This window comes from Apodemus sylvaticus, chromosome 3, assembly GCF_947179515.1.
Source record: "Apodemus sylvaticus chromosome 3, mApoSyl1.1, whole genome shotgun sequence".
In the NCBI taxonomy this organism is placed as follows: Eukaryota; Metazoa; Chordata; class Mammalia; order Rodentia; family Muridae; genus Apodemus; species Apodemus sylvaticus.
In genome coordinates this window covers 48,066,980-48,072,482 of record NC_067474.1, presented here as the reverse complement: position 1 = coordinate 48,072,482, position 5,503 = coordinate 48,066,980, and the positions used below count along the sequence as shown (strand labels likewise).

Below are 5,503 nucleotides of genomic sequence, written 5' to 3'. Positions count from 1 at the left end.
AAGTTGGAAATGCTCACTGAGGAACCACAACCAAAACAATGGGATGAGTATCCCACTCAAGAAAATCTCCCACATCCTTGAGGCAGTGTACGATCTTACAGCCATAAACACCAGGGCACTCATTCTTCTGCAGAAACTTGCAGCTTGTGTCTGCAACCTTCACAGATACCACGGTAGTACCATGAACATCTGCACTCCATAAAACCCACACACAGAACTGCACATGCTTCTTCATTTAACCTTCTCGCTTTGATATACTCATTCCAATCATTTTTCTGAAGATTGAGAACAAATTTCTCAGAGGGATTTACAAACTTTCAGAGCATGAGCCTAAGATATTTCTCCAGATTCATTCCTCAATATCTTGTACTCTAGTCCATAAAACCTATCATAGATACTCTTACTAATTTACATTTTCAATGTAAATTAGTTGGATTTATGATGTTCTCTGTGTTTTCTGTGAGCTCGGATGGGTACTGCCTGCAAAACACACTTGGCTAGTAGTTACACTTTAGTGTGACAAAGCACCTCCTGCTACCAATTGAGTTGTGTTCCTATAAGTGTGTGTGTGTGTGTGAGAGAGAGAGAGAGAGAGAGAGAGAGAGAGTCTGCTTATTTCAATTATATTTACTGTAATTGCACAGTCTACTGACATTATATTATTAGTGTAAAAGAGAATCGTATGTAAACAATAAAATTGAGATGTTCTGGTACCAGCAATCCTGGCAAAGAAAACAATCTGAAAATCCTTCTAAAACATTCTCTATGCAATAAAATGTCTCAGAAATGCTTAGCTATGTTTATAGAAATGGAAACATTTAGGTCCCAGAGGTAAAAGAGAGTAACTTTTAATCAAAGACGTGTGAAGCTTAGCAGCTGCTCAGCCATCTCTGAAGTTTGGGCATGAGGCTCTAATGCCTATGAAGAAGACAGGCAGACTGGTCCTCCAAAGGCCGAGTTTGAAAGAAAACTTTCCTATAAAGCTTGGATTTTAAAAGCTTGTACATTTTATGGGAAAAAAAAACACTTTTAAAGATATCCTATGTACCAACAGATGGCAGTGATAAGGAAGATTTCCTGCTGGTGAAGAAAAAAGAAAAGTCTCGAAGAACCTGGAGCCCAAAGTTTGATATTATAATATCTACATGGATTTGGCTGCCTTTAGCCAACACAATCACTAAACATTTCTGTGAGCTGATGATATCCTTTACGTATTAAACTGAAACAATCTAAAATCTACTTTGGAAGAGTATGCCTTTTCATCTGTAGCAGACTATTACCATAGACCAAATCTTTCTGAAGATAAATTCACAATACCAGACTGCAAAATGGAAGAGGAAATAATATTTCATGAGAATCACCTGGTACGATAAACAGATTAAACCCCTGAAAGCTCTAGATAATAGAAAGTCTCAGTAGTGATGATAAAATAGGAACATTTAAAAACACAAAAACTGAGAGCTGGAAAGATGACTCAGTTTGTTAAGAGCGTTTAGTGATATTTTAGAGGACCCAAGCTAAGTTTTGGGCACCCACACAGAGGCTCATAACTAATTGCCCATAGCTCCAGCTGCAGGTGATTCAACTTCCTCCTCAGTCTCCTGTATATGTAAATATATGTGCACGCATACTAATAAGCAACAAAATAAATCTTTTAAATAGTGAACATTCGAGGCTGGAGTGATGTCTAGGCGGTTAGGAGAACTTATTGCTTCTGTACAGGACATGGATTCAGTTCTCACCACCTATTGGCAGCACAGAACCATCTATTACTCTAGTTCCATAACTTCTGCTTCCAGAACCGAGTGCCTTCCATCTTCTGTGCACACAAGATATATATGTGGTACACACACATACATACATACATGTAGGCAACATTCTCCTACATATAAATGAATAAAATATAGTCTTTGAAATCTCTACTGTGATTCCGGAGTGGGAGGTGCTCTGTAAGACTTAGAAGAATGTTTATTGCAATTTAATTTGAGTTGCTTGCTGGTATAGCTGTGTTGGTTAATAAATTATAAAACATAGGCTAGTGGTGGAAGAGAGAATTGCCTTCTCAGAGCTCATGGAGTTTAGTATACATAGAGATTTGTTTTTTTTTTTATTTCAGAAATATTTTAATATAATTGTAGTATAGTTATGAAGTCACATTCAATTCACTGAATATGTTCCAAGTATTAATAAAAATATTAGACATTTTAACTCACTATGATGATATAATTAAAGCATTTTGTTCTTACAGGTGACACTAATAATCACATCCATATTTGCATTGCTAGTGAACAGCATGTAAGTAATTGTGTATCAGAATAGCAGGTCTTCAGTGGTTTTTTTTTAAATTTGAGTTATCAAAAGTGAATTTTTTAAACATTACAATTCATGAGTCTTAGAAAGAATTAAATGACTTAAGGCAAGATTTTGAATATTATATACAACTTTAATTTGAAAAAAAAGAGTACTTAAAAAAGATGCACATGCTTAGACCACTCAATTCACATAAACACGATAATAAAAAGCGTTGATGCCAATTCTCAATGGATTCTTCAGAGAAAACAGGTTCTTGGGATGAACCGCCATTTTCAGATTCTAGAGCACTGGCAAGAACATTGAATTCTGGCACAGGACTTACATGCAGCAGAATTATGCTTACTTGATGAAGATAGTTATAAATATGATTTACCTAAGAATTAGTATCTTGGCCTGTTTGTTTAGAGTTTTGTTTTTCAGATTTATTTTAAGGTAACTGTTAAAAAGTTTTTAGAAATCCAGATGATTATAATTGATTGCAGTTGTAGTACATAGAGGCTATTTTCTCCTCCCTATCACTAGTTTTTTTTTTTTTTTTTTGGTATGGGCTGAAGATTCGAATTTTACAAACAAATAACTTATATTAAAATATGCATATTCTAAAGAAGGCACAAATTGAGTTAATTTAAGAGCCAATATCACCTTTTGAATTCTTGTTAACTATACAGTATTATAATATATACTTTTAGATACTAATCAGATTTCTTGTCATTGAGAAGTAACATTACACTTTCTAATTCTGTTTCTGCTAAGATACACGGTAACAGATCAATATTCATATAGATTATATCATGACTAGTACCTCTATGACCCTAAGATTTTTGGCAGCACGAAATGAAACACCAAATACAATTCACAAAGGATGCTGTCTGAGAAGTTGAATATAGAGCTCGATAAGAAATTTCAAATAGGAAATATCAGAGAGAACTTTATAAATATGAGGCTGGAAGGAAAAGGTCCAACCCAAATCCAACAAGAGTTCTTGGAAAAGAGAAAGTCGTGAAGCAATACTTGGAGCTGATGAGAACTTTTTTTTTAACTTTTAAAATGCATTCTTTTTTATTTTACTTTATTTATTTTGAATTTTTATTTTCTTTCTTTCTTTTTCTTTTTTCTTTTAAACTCCAGATTTTATTCCCCTCCGGGTCCACCCTCAGACTGTTCCACATCCCATTCCTCCTCCCTGAACCCCTGTCTCCATGAGGGTGTCTCCTCCCCACTAGACCTCTAAACTCTCTGGGGCCTCCAGCCTCTTGACGGTTAGGTGCATGATCCAGACCCAGCAATCCTCTGCTGTTTATGTGTTGGGGCCCTCATATCAGCTGGTGTATGCAGCCTGGTTGGTGATCCAGTGTCTGAGAGATCTTGGGGGTCCAGATTGAGACTGCCCGTCTTCCTACTGGGTTACCCCCCTCCTTAGGTTCTCAAAGGCATGATTGCTACCCTTCCTCCCATCCTCCCTCCCCCTGCTTCTATGAGGGTGTTCCTTCACTGACCCGCCTCCCACCTCCCTGGCCTCGGTTCCCCTACACTGGGGCATCTAGCAAACCTTCATAGGGCTAAGGACCTCTCTTCCCATTGACGCCTGACAAGACATTACTCTGCTACCTATGCAGCTGGAGCCATGTATATCCCTTGGTTGATGGCTTAGTCTCTGGGAGCTCTGGGGGATCTGGTTGGTTGATATTGTTGTCCTTCCTATGAGGTTCTAAACCCCTTCAGCTCCTTCAGTCCTTTCTCTAACTCCTCCATTGGGGACTCCATGCTTAGTCCAATGAACTTAGAGCATTTTTAAGGCTATAGTTTTGGTAGCAAAATAAGAATAAGTATGCAAATATGTAGGTTATTTTCGAATAGAGATGAATATGAAATATTTCTTTAACACATGCAGAGTAAACAATAGAAATGTGAAATAAACATCATACGTAAAAGAAAAGGATTATGGGTAAGACAAAGACATGTTCTACTCTTGTTAATAGTTCACACTGTGCTAGAAGTCTAAGCACAACAATAAAAGAAAATGATTGGAAAACATGGCTGACGATGTCGATCAGCAGCAGTCCACCAACACCTAGCGTAGAGGAGCCCCTGGGTTGTATCAGGCTCAGCTTGGATGAGCGAATTTATGTGAGAATGAGAAATGGCCGAGAGCTTCGAGGCAGATTACATGCTTGTGATCAACATTTAAATATGATCCTGGGAGATGTAGAAGAAACTGTGATGATGATAGAGACTGATGAGGAGACATATGAAGAGATAGATAAATCCACAAAACGGAACATCCCCATGTTCTTCGTCTGGGGAGATGGTGTTTTCTTGTTACCCTCCCATTGAGAGTTGGGTGATACAACAAAATGGAGCCTCAGTAGCAAAGTGGAGACTTTGCCTCTTGAGATGTACAGGACACTCCCAGAGGGAGCCGATCACACGCTTTCTGATAGTCAGGAATGACCCGAGGATTCCTCTACCCTCAAAGAAGTTCATTTGCAAGTAACTCACAAGTTTTCCAGCTAAATGACCTGTCCCTTTCTCCAGCCCTCTAGTGTGACTACCTTGCTCTTTTCAGGAGTTGGTTTTCCCCATTGTTCTTGCAGTTACTTTTAGGTTGTTTTTCTTTCAATTAAATTTGATGTTTCCTTTTTTTAAAAAAGAAAAAGAAAATGATATACATTGGCTTATGTCATTGTTTGCAAATTATATATTATAATTTATAAGATTTGACAAGCCAGACTTATCAATTGAGTAAGTTATACTGCTTGACTCATCAATATCATAACATTGAAAATTGTTTCTTTCCCAGTAACAATGAATGAGAAATGCAATTTGAAACCATAGATCCAGCAAAAATTGCGTGAAATTTTTGTAAAGAAAGTAACTGATTTTTGTTCTTTCTTTTTGTTTTGTTCTTGTTTTGAGACAGGCTGTGTAGCTCTGGCCAGCCTGGAACTGATTGTATACACTCGACTGGTCTTGAACTCACATAGATCTGCCTGCCTGTGCCTTCTCTGCCCCCCCACCCCCAGTGTTAAAATCAAAGTTGTGCACTATCATTCCTAGCTGAAAATAACTTATTAAAGTTGAAAGAGAAATCAAATAAATGAAGGACTGTATTGTGTTTCCAGACTAAATACACTTGGTGTTATAAATTCTCTCCCCACTTAATGTCCATATCCAACATACCAAGGCAAAA

General features: G+C 37.4%; 1 pseudogene; it reads left to right on the top strand.

Moving 5' to 3' along the window:
• The first annotated feature begins 4,346 nt into the window (after positions 1–4,346).
• On the top strand, positions 4,347–4,647 carry LOC127680228 (U6 snRNA-associated Sm-like protein LSm3; annotated as a pseudogene).
• The last annotated feature ends 856 nt before the right edge of the window (positions 4,648–5,503 follow it).